Source organism: Silene latifolia, chromosome 7 (assembly GCF_048544455.1).
Source record: "Silene latifolia isolate original U9 population chromosome 7, ASM4854445v1, whole genome shotgun sequence".
NCBI classification, from domain to species: Eukaryota; Viridiplantae; Streptophyta; class Magnoliopsida; order Caryophyllales; family Caryophyllaceae; genus Silene; species Silene latifolia.
The window spans coordinates 57,131,884-57,147,867 of NC_133532.1; positions in this window are offsets into that span (position 1 = coordinate 57,131,884).

Genomic DNA, 15,984 nt, shown 5'->3' on the forward strand with positions numbered 1-15,984 from the left:
GTCTTTCAGGCTTCGAAACGCGCACCAAGTTCATTTCTCGAGTCTCTACTTCATGTCAAATGCAATGCAAGGTACTCAGGGACGGATTTAGCTCAATATCTACTCATTTCCGCATAAATCTGCATTATTACATAAAAATACGAAAGTAGACGAAATGGGGCAAATAGTAGCATAAACTACACAAATGAGCTCTAAAATGCGTGTAAAATGGGGTGTAAAACATCATATTTAGGACACGCATCAAACTTCCCCAAATCAAACCCTTGCTTGTTCCCAAGCAAGAACTAGACTCGATCCTAAAAACCTAATGGAACGAGTTCAATCTCAGAGCGAAATACAAACCGTATAGCCTAAACCAATTTAATGCATTAACTAACAATCAATTAGTAATGTGAATCATGCAAACGAGTTATGGAGTCGTTAAAAACTGATGAACCGTCAACTGTAGAGACTTATCAATTCGGACTCTCACGGGTCGCTCATATCACACAATAAATACGGGTGAGTATATGTAAAAGATATAAAGAAGTAAATATGTAATGACTCTCACCTAACTACGGCCTATGAAAACATGCCTGCAGTCTTGTAGATACCTCATTTCTGCACCTCTCGCAAACCACCCGGTGATGATTGGGCCGCATGTTTGGTACGCGGAACGATTTGTGACAATTCATAAGTTTATCGTCAAGTGATCGCTCAAATATTAATGTCTACCTCTTAGTTGTCATCTACGTGTCGATACGGTCGTTTTGACAGTAATTAGAGTACATTTGGAGTCCGAGCCTAAAACCGTCTCCATTTTCTGATAAGCGTTCAATCCCGAGTCGGAATGTTCTGGAATGTTCCGGATATTTCTATTCTATATTTTATAAATATTTCACAATATTAATCTTTTGGCAAACAATTTCCCGTAATATTCATATAAAGTATTAAGGAAAACCAAATTATTCCGTCCTTCCATAACTCAAACACGTAAATCTTTCTTCCGCAGGAGGAAACCACTTGGGAACAGACGCAGCAGGTGCTGCGCCTCTTCCAAGAGACGCAGTGCTTGCTGCGCCTCTTCCCAGGTCCTACTCTGCGTAGTTTCTCGTATCTTTTTCATATATTTCCGAGATTCACTTCCAAAGAGTCTCCGAAACCCTATTTCCTCCACGTGATTAGTATAAATAGGAGCCTTAGCTCCTCATATTTCTCACGCGAGTGTCTGCCCTTCTCTTCTCCCTTTGCATTCTAGACTTTTGTTCTTACTTTTTGGCGCCTACGTGCTTGATCTTTCAACCACGTAAGCTCGGATCCTTCTGAGTACCAGCCTCGTTTGCATGGCCGACCAACTTGACCAACTACACATCAATCAACTTAACTAATCTAATCGTTTTCCTCTTACGAGGGCACTTTCTTTGCATTCGCGTCGAGCATCACTAATCGATATCTTAGTCCTTCTCGTTTCGTCAACATGTAAGTCTGAGGGTGTAAATCTCTCTTTTATTTATTGTATTTTAATTATTGTATCACAATTGTAAGGTTTATGTCGAAAATACCTCTTAAAACCGATTTCTAAACCGTGCTTTAAAACCTCTTTTTTACGGATTTCCAGAAGACTAACCGTCTAGAAAGGACGCAGCAACTGCTGCGCCTCTTCGAAGGAGCGCAGTACCTGCTGCGCCTCTTCATGAGGCTGCCGCAGTTCCTGCTTCCTTTCTTCTTCCTTCGTCCTCTGTAATTCGTCAAATTCTTATTTGTTTATTCGTTTGATTGTTAATTCTTCGTTATAATAGTCTGATATTTCACATGTATATTATTCATCATCATTAACACGTTTAATTCGTCATTAAATCCGACTTAAATCCCTTATAATCTCATATTTGCTGGTTTTCGTCATTAAATTCAATCCAGGTTGTAGAAGTTCGATTTGTTCATATTGAGTTTCTGGAATTCGTCTTTGATATATTTTAATCTGTCTTTTGTCATATTCATCGCATGTTCATCATTAATTCGTTATTAATTTGTCATATTTAACCTATTTTGTTCACCCATGTCACTAATCAATCATTAATCATGTAATTAACCCGCCTTATCTCCGTCTCATCCACGTTTTATCGTTTTCATGATCCATTAATCACACGTAATTAACCTACTAATCACTTCCATCTGAGTAAATAAATTAATCCATCGTCAAATTCACCAATGAGTATTAACAACACGCAATTCCGGCTTCACAGCGGGAATTCGGTCGAGGTCAGAATGACGCAAATGTCTCTGCGCGCTTTATTTCAAAGGACGCAGCTCTGCTGCGCCTGTTCCGGGTTGAATTCTGTCCCTGAACTCCGTGGTTGCCTTGACTTAGTTTAATTAGCTCACGCATAATTAACTATTAATCGTATTATCACCTTCTGATCTGTTCGTAATTTTATTCTTTTATTCTTTCTTTCTCAAAACATCCGTTTTAAAGGTATTTTCGACATAAATCGCCTAATCCAATGTAATTATTTTAATTTTCTTTATTGTATTTATCATTATTTCTTGTATTATTTACGTGTTTTCACATGTAATTGAACATAAATCCTACTTCGACCTTAATTGTATGCTAAATTAATTGTTCACCGACTTAGTATTAATTCTCACATGCTAGGATTAAAAACTTGGATGTTGCATTGCATGCATACAATCAACGATATATCGAGTACGAATAACTTCCCTAATCATTAGTAGAGGCCGCTATCGAGGCGGGCGGGATTAGGTGTTCGATCAAAAGAGCTTCCTAATACGTACCCTCACCCCTTACTCCAGATCTCCGTGAACACCCGTGTTCATTGGCATCCACGAGAGTCATTCTAGACATAGAATGCTAAGGGTCACGATTGCTTAGTGTTCATGTCACTACTTTGTGTCTTGACATGACGCAAGGTACTCGAACGGTTCCAATTTCCCATAAAAATTGGTGGCGACTCCAACAAAAATGCAAACGCTTGTTTCTCTTCTCTCCCAAGCGCCCCCGTGGGCCCCCCCGCTGTCCACAGTTTGGCGACTCCGCTGGGGAAATACACTTACGTGTAGCTAAGGGTGAAACTTAAACAAGGTTAGGGAATAGTTTGTACAAGACAATTGTCGGTTCTCATAACTCGGTCTTCCTAGACCGTTTTATTCGGCCTTCCTAGGCCCAACCCAACCTATTCAACCAATTGTCCCGTCTAAACGGTTCTAATTCCTATTTGGGCCTAAGGATGGATAGCGATTGACGTCATCCATACCATGATGCTTACTCTTGTTTGTGTCAAAGGCCTTCACTACTTGAGGAAATGGACTAGGAATCGGCCTTACTCTTGTTTGGTACGAGCCTTTCCACAGACTTCGGGTTTGATGGTTCGGTATGGCAACCCACCCTTTAAACCAAAACCCTCTTAAATGCACTCAGCATCCCGTTATAATGCTTGTATAAATGCTTGTACATTACATGATCACCATTTTCTAAACAAAACCATGACGATTTTTCAAAAATCAAAACTCCTTTTCTTAATTAAAATTCGAAATAGGCCATTTGATTAGCGCAAAATCCAGTCGAAACTCTGTCCGTTTGTCAAGTCAAAATTCGGGCCACAAGCCCATTTCAAAACCTCACTTCGAGTCCACTCCTACAACTACACTATAGTTGACTAGGATACACATTTTCAAAATCTTTGTCCTTCTTCAAAACTCACTCAACACAAGTGGCACACACCCACTTCACGAGTCAAAACATTTCTTCTTTTAGCAAGCGTGTTAGAATGGTCGATCGTGTTTTGATTCGTCATCGATCTCTTATCCAGTTTTCAAGATGCCTGGATCCAGCGAAACAAACCTCAACCAACTTCAAGATGGTAATGATCAAATCCTAGCCGCGCTAGCCCATATCCAAGATACCCAAGACCAAGTCCATGATCGCCTTGAGATCATCGAGGGCCGGATCTATGCCGTAGAGGGAAGGTTACCTCCCCATGAAAGTGAAGTACTAGGTGACTCCGAGAATGAATCCAGGGATGAAAATCCTCTCATGGGGATGACTGTAGCTGAGAAAATACTCCAATACTTAGAGGAGCAATTGATGTACCTTAAGGGGGATGACATTTATAGAGATAATAACCGCAAGTATGAGGCCGTCAATGCCAAATTACCAACCAACTTCAATATGACGGATATCCCTAAATTCAAGGGTCATGAGAACCCTTTGAACCACATCCGTGCTTTCAAGGATTACATGTCTATCAAAGGCATCAAACCCGAGATGTTCTTAAGGATCTTTCATTCATCTCTTGACACTATCCCAAAGCAATGGTTCTACTCTCTAGATCATAAGAAGGTCGCCACTTGGGAAGATGCTGCAATCGAGTTTTCTAAACACTATACGGATAATGCCAAGATCCAAGTTAACATGCGCACTCCAGAGGTTCTTACCCAAAATGACAAAGAAGGATTCACCGACTTCCTAAGTAGGTGGAGGAAGACTAGTACCCAACTAGTTGAACGTCCAGATGAGGCTACCCTTGTGGAGAAGTTCGTGGATAATCTCAAACCCATTTATGCCAACCATTTGAGATACCAAAACATCAAAAGTTTCAAGGACTTAACCGTACTAGAGACAAGGATCGAAGATGACATCCGTAAAGGACTCTTGTCCACAACAGTAGGTCGAGGATATCAAGGCTCAACAAGCCGTTCATACGGCTCTACTAGCAAGACAGATGAAGTTAACCTTCTCGAGCCATCCAAGAAAACTACCCCACCAAGGAAATTCACAAATCTTGGGGACACTTACGCCAACGCTCTAAAAAGGCTAATGAAGCAAGGCAAACTCCAACCCATCGGACCTACTCCCGAACCCGAAAGGAAATCCAAGTTCTGGGATGAGAACTCATACTGTGAATACCATAGGGGCAAGGGACATGACACAGAAAAGTGCTACAAGTTGAAAAATGTGCTTCAAGACATGATTAAAGATGGTCGATTGCCAATACCTCCGGGAGGTAAACCCAACAACACTCAGAATCCTCTTGGAGTTCTAGTGATCACAAGTGATGAATCTACCTTAGATTGTTCACACCTTATTTCTCCAATCGAAAATGAAATCTATGCAATCGAAAATGAAGGTTTCTACTCTACCATCTCCCCTACTATTTCCGACTTCATCACATGGGCAAGGAGTGTGGATAAGCAAGTTTTGGAATTAGAAAATGTGGTGACAACTGCTCGTGATCCCAACGCGACACCTAAAGAGCATGTGCCACTAGTCTTCTCTCAAAATGCTACTATGCAACAAATAGTCGATGTGGTAGATAAATTAGTCGACCAAATCATACGACTAGAAAATGAAATCATGAGAATGAGAAGACTAGCCACAATCAATGGAGTTTGGGCCGACGATGACGAGGACGAGTATCTCATTGAAAACTCCCTAGTCAAAGAAATAGTCCAAAATGGCGAAGACCAAGATGTGGACCACCTAACTCGTTCGGGTCGCCCATATCAAAGCACTACTCAAAATGGTCCAACCAACGTTGTCACACCAAATGATAACGAAGATGACTCCACTGATCATTTGCTCAAGCAATTACAGAAGACAAAGGCTGATCTTTCAGTCTGGCAATTAGTAGCAAGCTCGTTCCCACATCGCCAAGCTTTACTGCAAGCCTTGGCCAAGCTAAATGTAGCATATAACTCGACACCCGAAGATTTAGTCAACTTGGTCTTCCAAGAATCACCGAAGCTAAGCAATCCTATTACTTTCTCAGACGAAGATCTACCGCCTTTCGGCGCTAGTCACAATTTGGCTCTCTACATCACTGTCATTTGTCTAAAGAAAAATGTGCCAATGACCTTGGTAGATGATGGCTCTGCGGTCAACGTCATACCCCTCAAAACGGCATACAAACTAGACATGAAAGAGTCGGATTGGACCCCTACCAATCAAGGTGTTCGCGCATATGATGGTACACGACGAAAGGTTGCAGGACTCATTAACCTAACCATAGCCACAGGACCAATTGAGCGAAAGGTTAACTTCCAAATAGTGGACATCGAAGCTTCCTTCAACATACTTCTAGGAAGACCCTGGATTCACGCTTCCAAAGCAGTGACATCCACCCTTCATCAAAAGATCAAGATTCCACTAAATGGCAAAGTAGTGACGATCACTTCGTCACCCATCAAAGCAATAATCGAAAAGAAGTCAAATAATCAAGTCCTCGTAGATCCAGTATATGAGCTTGGGGGCTTCCAAAGCATAAGCGTCATAGAAAGTGAACTGGCACCCTTGTACTATGACCCCTACTCGAACTTGGTGGTCAACCACATACTCAAAACCCAGGGATACTTCCCTGGAATGCCTTTGAACCCTATCCGAAGAAATACCTTCGCACCATATAATGAAGGCAACTAAAAAAGAATACCACTTGGCCTAGGGTACAAACCCACTAAAGAGGAGGTTCTCAAGATGCTTGCTCAAGTTCAGAACCGTAAGTACACAGGAGTCCAAATACGACCCTATCTCCCCACCTTAAATGGGTACTTTGTTAAGGAGGGAAGCCTGGAACTCTTTCACGGATTCCCCGAGCCTTGGCATTATCTCGAGAGGAAGCTAGCCGGAATCGAGATCTTTCACGATTGCTACTTCATTCCTCTAGAAACGGTTCCTACTGTCAAAACCCGTCAAGCACCTTGCTTAGACGAACAAGTTGTTAGGTTGTTGTTCGGAGAAGATCGATTTGTTAGAGCCGCGCAGGATCAGATCATTACCATGATACTTCAAGACGACCACTTCAACCCTACCGCGTTAATCACAGAAACAAGCACAAATCAGCAGAAAGGATGGAGAAAATCGATCAAGTGGACCAACAATCAAGGAAGACTCTTCAAGCTCACCACTGGAGAAGGAGAGATGTTCAAAGGAGAACCAGAAGACGATGAGTTAGAGTCAGAGTCGGAGTCTAGAGAAGTCACTAGGAAATCTCCTCCTGTCGTCATCCCCGTCCCCTTCGTTTCTCCTAGCTTAGCCTCGAGTAGTCACAGTAGTTCGGGAAATGCCCCAACCACTGTCCCTTTTCCGCCACTGACCATGGATCAGTTGGCTTCTTTGTTTCAGCTTTACTCAAACTTTAATATGAATAAATCAATTTCTGCTTACTCTTTGTGTTATCTTGAGTGCAATTCTGTTTACGATGATATTGAGGATGACCAAGACCCAGACTCGATCGAAATACCTCCCTACGTAGCCAAAGAAATACTACAGGAAGGGGAAGGGGGACCAGTAATAGAGGACACCGAACCCATCAATGTAGGAACCGAACTAGAACCCCAAGAACTTAGGATAGGGACTACCTTGAGCTCTACCGAAAGGGCCGACTTCATAGACCTTCTAAACGAGTTCAAAGATGTTTTCGCTTGGTCCTACAAAGACATGCCAGGAATCGACAGGGATATCACTGAGCATAGGATTCCGATAAAGCCAGGTTTCAAACACAGAAAAAAGCGAAGCTTACGCCGAATGAGAACGGAATGGGTTCTCAAGATTAAGGAAGAAGTTGATAAGCAATTCAAGGCCGGGTTCATCAAAGTTTCCGAGTATTCTGACTGGGTAGCCAACATAGTACCTGTACCCAAAAGGATGGGAGAATCCGTGTTTGTGTTGATTTTAAGGATCTAAACAAAGCAAGTCCTAAAGATGATTTCCCTCTACCACACATCGACATACTGGTGGACAATACTGCAGACCACGCATTACTCTCCTTCATGGATAGATACGCGGGTTATAATCAAATCAAAATGGCCATGGAAGATATGCATAAGACCGCCTTTGTCACTCAATGGGGAACCTACTGCTATACAGTGATGCCGTTTGGATTGATCAACGCCGGAGCTACATATCAACGCACCGCAACTACACTCTTACATGACATGATGCACAAAGAAGTTGAGGTATACGTAGACGACATGATCGTCAAGTCCAAGGATAGAGAGGGGCATATTGCGAACCTTCGCAAATTTTTACCAAGACTACGAAAGTACAAGATGAGGCTTAATCCTCAGAAGTGCACATTCGGGGTAACATCTGGCAAACTCCTGGGATACGTTGTTAGTCAAAGAGGTATAGAAATAGACCCTTCCAAGATCAAGGCTCTAATCGAAATGCCGCAACCACAAACAGAAAAAGAAGTCAGTGGATTCCTGGGAAAAGTGCAATATATAAGTCGATTCATATCGAAACTTACAATGATTTGTGAGCCTATCTTCAAGAAGCTCAAGAAGACAGACCACACCATGTGGGATGATGATTGTCAAAAGGCATTTGACAAAATAAAGGAGATATTGGCCAAACCACCAGTGCTCATGCCACCTCAACAAGATCAACCTCTTGGTTTATATCTCACAGTAACCGAAACCGCCATGGGTGCCATGCTAGCTCAAACTGTAGGAAATGAAGAAAGGGCTATCTACTACCTTAGTAAGAAGTTCTTGGAGTACGAGTGTAAATGTTCACAACTCGAAAAGACGTGCCTCGCTCTTGTGTGGGCAACGAAGAAGCTACGCTATTACATGCTTAGCTACTCCGTCAAAATATACTCCAAAATGGATCCAATCAAATACCTCTTCGAAAAACCCGTCCTCAACGGACGCCTAGCAAGATGGACTTTGATGCTCTTAGAATTCAATCTCAAATACGTGCCCCTGAAAGTAATAAAAGGTCGCGCCGTTGCCGAATTCTTTGCAAAGAATCCCATCGACGATGCACAAACAATAGATACTTGGTCATTTCCAGACGAGGACATACTCCAAACTAATGTAGACTCCTGGGACCTTTACTTTGATGGAGCGTCAAACTTAAGAGGATTTGGAATAGGAGTGTTGCTCATTTCTCCTGAAGGCAAGCATACACCAATCTCTGTCAAACTCGACTTCGAGGTGACAAATAGCGCCGCAGAATACGAAGCTTGTCTCATTGGACTGCAAGCGGCAGTGAGCTTAGGCATTAAAAATCTTCGCGTGCATGGTGATTCATCCCTAATCATCAACCAAATTACAGGATCTTGGAAAATCCAAAGCGAAAGCCTCGCACCTTATCAGGCTAGAATAGACCAGTTGCTAAATTCTTTGATCACGTAACCTATCTACACCTACCTCGAGAGGAAAATCAATTTGCAGATGCTCTTGCAAAACTCGCATCTTTGATTAATATGCCAGATAACATGATGGAAATGCCTTTATGCATCGCACGACGGTCGGAACCGGCTTATGTGCATCAAATCACCGATGAAGAGGAGATCGCGTAGGAACCCTGGTTCCAAGCAATCCTGAATTTCAAACTCAATGGTAACTATCCACCGGATATGGACAAGAGGGGACAACGTGCTATACGCCTACTCGCTTCCCAATACGTTCTCATGCAAGGAGAGTTATAGAAAAGAACACCTCTTGGTGTAATCTTACGTTGCCTTGATCATTCACAGGCGCGAAAGGTGATAAAAGAAGTCCACGACGGAGAATGCGGTCCTCACATGAGTGGGCCCATGATGGCAAAGAAAATCACACGTTTGGGATATTATTGGACCACAATGGAATCCGATTGCATCAAATATATAAGACATTGCCACAATTGCCAAATCTTCGGGAATGTACAACATGTCCCTCCTTCATTGCTCTATACGATGACATCTCCTTGGCCATTTTCTGCCTGGGGAATTGACATAATCGGGAAGATAACCCCATCCGGAACAGGAGGTCACTGTTTCATCTTAGTGGCAATTGACTATTTTACCAAGTGGGTGGAAGCGGCTTCCTACACCAGTCTCACGGCAAAAAATATGGCAAAGTTCATACAATACAACATCATCTGTCGATACGGTTGCCTGCATGAGATCATTAGTGACAATGGATCCCATTTTCAAGCTGAGACTAAACAATTGCTAGCCAAGTACAAAATTAGGCATCACCATTCTTCGCCCTATAGACCACAGACTAATGGTGCGGTAGAGGCAGCAAATAAGAACGTTGTCACAATTCTCAAGAAAATGATGGACAACTATCGAGATTGGCCAAGCAAGATACCCTTTGCTCTGTGGGGATATCGTACATCTGTTAGGACGCCCACTGGGGCTACTCCTTTCTATTTGACATACGGCATGGAGGCTGTACAACCAGTTGAGCTAGAGATACCATCCTTGCGTATCTTACTCGAGAGTCAAATCCCAGAAGCTGATTGGAAAAGGGATAGATATGAAGAACTCATCCTCCTGGATGAACGCAGGCTACGCGCCTTGCATAATGTCCAAACATACCAAGCCCGTATCAAAAGAGCTTTCAACAAAAGGGTTAAGCCCAGAAACATCAAGGAAGGAGACTTAGTGCTCATATCGGTTAGAGCTCTTTTACCTGTCGATCCACGAGGAAAATTCAAACCTAATTGGGCCGGACCTTTTCTTGTCAAATCCATACTTCCAGGGGGTGCAGTTAGAATCACAGACCTAGATGGGAATGAGTTCTCCAACCCGACAAACCTTGACCAATTGAAACGGTTCAATGCCTAGAATAGGAACAAAAACGTGCCTCACGTAACCCCACGTGTCGCTCTTGTGGCACTAAGTAAACCGGCCCCTGGCCAAGCTGAAATAAGCTAAATGTCATTGTGCTCTTGCATTTTGACAAATTTATCATCCTCATATCATCAAATAAACTAAATTTGCACCTTCAGAGTAAGCAAAAGCTCATGCTAATTTTCTAAGTTCACTACAAGCTCTTGCTTAGAACAATTATTCTTTTACATTTACTCGAACTACGGGCAAGGGTTTGATTTCATTTTCTAAGTGAATACGTAGGCAATCCTTCACAGGATACAACCCATCATTTTCAAAAATGTAAATAGAAGGACATCTGCATTGCATTTGGAATTCGACAAGAATAATAAATAGAAAATCCCAACGGTTTCATAACCATTTAACCTTTTATTTCATTCATTTTCTAATAATAATTGTACGCTACATAATAAAAATAGAAGAGGCTAGGATTCTAAAAACCCCACCTTTTTTATTACAACAATAATAATAATAATAATAAATAATAATAAAAGGACTTGGGCTATTCTTCCATCTTCCCCTTGCCCTTGTCATTCTTGTCACACTTCTTGTCACGACCTCGAGCCGGACGCTCTTGCGCCACTTCAGACCTAATCACCAATGGTCTTTCTCGAGGCCTCGACTTCTCATTCTTGCCAACCACCATTTCCGCGAGAGGAGAGATCTTCGGTTTCTTCGAAGGATGAATAACTCGAAGCCCGGCTTCTTCTTCTCCTTCTGCCAGATGCTTCTCTTTCTCTTTCACTACCTCGCGCACCTTGTAGTCCACAGGCTCGCGCTTCCTCAATCTCTCGCGTTCTTCAGGAGTCGTAGCCCTTCTCCATCGCAGATAAGAATCCGACACCCATAAGGCATTAGCGGAGAAATTCAAGAACCACATGTTTGTTTGGGTCCATTTAATGGCCCATTCCCTCCGGCTATCAGTGGTAAGTGCCACAGCGGTCTGCGCAACGGTATCCAGCTTCGGGATCATCTGCTTCATTCCGATTTGTCTCATCAATCTTTCCGGGAAGATGCACACCATGAATTCTAGACCAGGAATGCGCACGGACCTAGTAGGATCCGGAGAAGACACTCCGGTGACGGATTTGAGGTGCCACCACGGTACGACCCACCTAATCAAAGGACCATCCTCACTCTTGATTTATTCTTCCGGTAATCACGGACTGAGTGAAGTCCACCATGTACAACCTCGTCCTCATCGCAATCGAGCGGGCATGGTAAGAAGGAACATGGACTGGGGGCTCGATCAATCGAAGCCGTTCCATAAGCCTAACCTAACAAAAACAAGTATTAGACATAAAAAAAAAAAGGAAAAAAAAGGAAAAAAAAAAGAACAAAAAGAACGTGTTGTTTTACCGGCAAGATGACGGGACTTCCCAAATACAGTGGTCGCGGTTGGATTTCCTATTATCCAAGCCCAACAAGATTTCTCCTAAGCATAAACAAGCTGAGCTCCTGCGCAACTCCATTTGCTCAACAAGGACCAGAAGACGGGGATCACCTCTCAAGTCTTCATCAACATGCCCTTGGAAGACATACGCATGCAAAAGGCAAAACCCAAATGCCCTCCGCCTAGCAACATAAGAAACGGTGGGGTCGGCCCTATTTATGAATCGGTCTATGAAGTCCATCATTCTCACTCCTTTCGAGGTAACTAGTCGGTCTACCTCAAGTCTAGTCAACCCAAGAAAATCTCTAAATTTGCTCTTGTACCCTTGCGAAGTCGAAGGAATGGCAGGCAAATGTTCGGGATCCCACCCACCAACCGCAGCAATTTCTTCAGGAAATGGGCAAATGTCGCCTCCAGGGAACGCAAAAATGTGATAATTCGGGTCCCAATAATCAAGACAAGCATCCAAGAACGGTTTAACAACCTTGATTAGCCTCAAACTCAACAATGATCCAAGGTTATAGGCACCCATATCATATTTTTCCGTGTTCGAAAATTCGTTGGTCCATTCCTTCAAGCGAATCTCCAAAGTATTCATGATGAAAAGTTTCTTTTGAGAATTTTATGTAATAAGACGAAGTGACGGAAAAATTATGTGAATAAAAGCTCCATCCGCGTTTCTATTTATACTAATTTCTGTTTCCAAAAATCCGTCAGAGCAGAACACCTTGGGAACAGTAAGCGCACACTGCTGCGCCTCTTTCAAAGGACGCGCTCATGCTGCGCCTCTTCCTCAGCTTCACTTCTGTGATTTTCCGCGTTGGATCTTTCCTAATTCCATGACGAATAATTTCCTATTCCTACGAGTTATTATTTTGGTAAATACGTGAAAATTACCATGTTTCAGGTTTCCTAATTCCGCGGGCACGAATTTCGAAACGACATCGACATTTTCGCCATTTTACCACACGTGCACATTTTCATTTTAGGAAATAATTTTCATTTTCATTTTAGGAAATAATTTTTTTGTTTTAATTCATTTTAATTCATTTACATTTCTCATTTAATTCATTTACTTTAGAAAATAATTTTCAAATTTACCGAATTTCAAACATTTATATATTAATTTCAATTTCTTAATTCAGTTTCTACATTTCTAACTTATAGATTTCTTTTTATTTCTTTTTTTAGGGGTAACCCTCCCTACCGTCCGGTCATTTGCAGCAAAATTTTTGCATTTTTGCATTTTTTTTCGAGTCTTTCATTTCGCGCTAATTAAGGCCATATGTATATACAAATGAATGTCTTGCGTGATTTCTATGTAAATTTCGGCAGCATGACGGCGTAAACCGTCATCTACCAAACCTGTTCAAAGCTAACCTGCAGATACAAGCAACACAACCCAAAGAAAGAATGGCTCTCAGGCCATCTTATATACACCAAACAAGGAAATGTACAGCAAACTGGGGGCTCTCGCCCCAAACAAAAGTCTAAACATGTCCAAAATCAAGGTCCAAAATGTACAAGTGTGCAAGTCCACAACAAAAACAAAGCAAAGCTACTGCTGGTCGCCCTCCAGCTCCGTAACTCTTGCCGCAAGAGCGGCAATCTCGGCGTCCCGAACCTCGAGCTCCCTCAATAAGCGAGCTGTCTCCTCCCGAGACTGGGTCAACTCTCGCTCCAGCTCGCGGTCCCCCTGTAAACAACAACAAAATTGGCTCATGTCAATCGTGTCAAATCAGTCCAAAAAATTACAAAGGAATTAAAAATCAAAAATGAAATAAGCATAAGGTTCATACCTGAAGACCTCGACTGCCGACAAGTGCCTCGACGGCAGTAGCTCGCAGCCGGTTGGCCACCCTCCATAGCGCCACGAACCGAGACGGCGCAACCTGCATTTTCAAAAGGAAGTTCTCAATCAATTTAATAAAGTTCAGTCAAACGTGTTCTTATACAAAAATTGTACAAGTCAGAGGCTCACCCTCCGAATCAGATGCTTCCAGTCGTCCAGGCCAGCATCCGTCATAGCCACGTCAAAGTCACGCAGCTCGGAGATCGTCGTCCTCCCAGTCGCGTCAGTGTACTCAAGGGTCTCGGGGTACTCTGGGGGCTCGATGCCCGCCACCTCAACCTCCTGTGAAGCCAAATATTTCTCATCAATCGATGATCTATCATCATAAGTTCTCAAAAACAAATCATCAAGTAAAGAAAAAGAGTAAAGATGCTCACCACTACCGGCCAGTACGCCAACCTACCGTAGAGGAACGCCGAGTAGTCCTCGTCAGGAAGAAGGAGGGCGTCACAACCGACGCCAGCCAAGTCAGCCTCCCTTTCTGCCTCAGAAGGCTCCCTGAACATCATCCTAGGAGGATCGATGGGAACCGTCAACACGTCCTGAGAGCACTGACGAGCCAAGCGCTCGCCCAAGTACCACACAGGACCCATCGACGTCCTCGGCGGCGGCTCTCGAGCTCCTGGGTCGAAGGACCTCAGCCACAAAAGGAGGCGCTCCGGCATACTCCGCCCAAGGTCTGGGCACCCACGTGATGAGACAAACAAGGATCATTCCTATGATCGATTAAAAATAATGAAGAAGCGAATATAAGTGAGATGCTTACGCTGTCCAGCTGAAGAGCGTTCACGTCCCGCCGGTAAACGCCGTGAGAGGAACGCTTGCTCCTCGTCCTACACATCACCCAATCCCTCACAACGGGATAGGCCCTCTCCAGCGGCTTCGTCCACTTGGGCCCGAGGCCCGGGAAGTAGGAGTACACCCACGCCTGTGAAACAAGATAGTCAATAACGATCATTCGTGATTTGATAAAGAAAGGAATTCATTTCAAGCCTCAATGAAGGTTCATACCTCCGGTGAGTCCGGTCCGACGGACCGGGAGAAGTCCCCTTCTCCATCAACTCCGAATGAACCATGGCCCTCATGAAGCGAATGAGGACCGCAAAGCCAGCAGTGACCCAGTCCCAACGCCCTAGGGAGCTCAGGTCAGAAAGGAAGGGAAGAAGCTTCGTCGACAACCTCTCTCCCTTGTCTCCGAGGTAAATCGAAGACAGAAACCACCAGAGCCACAAACGAGCCCTCTGCTCAGTTGTACAGGGAGGAGGAGCCGTCTCCCTCCCGTCAATCGTCACCAGCGCCGGGATCTTTCCCACAAAGTAGTTTCGAACGTAGGAGCTGGGCACCAAGCCCGGCAATGTGACGGCCTTCGGCAACAAGTTCCAGCCGATCAGTCTCCTCGCCTCGGCCGAGTCCGCCCTCATGGCAGTCTCTGGCCACTCCACCTCCTTGGTCCCACACAGCAGACCAGAAATAATGCCGTAGTCCTCTAGAGTGACTCTCACCTCACTAAAAGGCATGTGAAACGTGGAAGTCATATCCCAGAATCGGTCCAAGAAAGCGCGGACCAGGCTAAGGTTAGCCCGCAGCTTCCTCTTCGCGATATCCCTCCAGGCCTGCACCAAAGAGTCGAACGCTCCGCGCTCGATCATGGCGCGCTCCTCTGACGACAGCCGCTCGTAGCACTCCATCGCTGTCGTATAGTCCGAGAATGACCTGATGTTCCTGGCCTCCTATTGTGATTTGAAACAAAAACTATCTTTAGTTTTGAATGAAAATTGGAAAAGATATGAGCAAATGAAACGAGAGAAGATGAGTGATGAGTAGTGAATTCCTATTTACTAAACTCTTCACCGTCCTGTAGGACAGGTGACCCTCGGCGACCCACGGCGGTGCTGCTCTCCCAAGTCTCGGCCACGCAGAGCTCCTCTCGGTGACGACCTCCTCGCCCGACGTTGGCCCGTCTCGGGGCCTCCTCCTCCTCGGCGACCTCCTCCTCCGGACCTCGTCTCCGCTGACCCATCACCGCGACGGTGAAGGCACTTGCTCTAGAGCCTCTCGACAAAGAAGAAGTGTCTATCTCCATGGGAGCTCTCCCAGAAGTAGAAGCCACGTCACCTGTGACATTAAAGCAAATTTAGGCC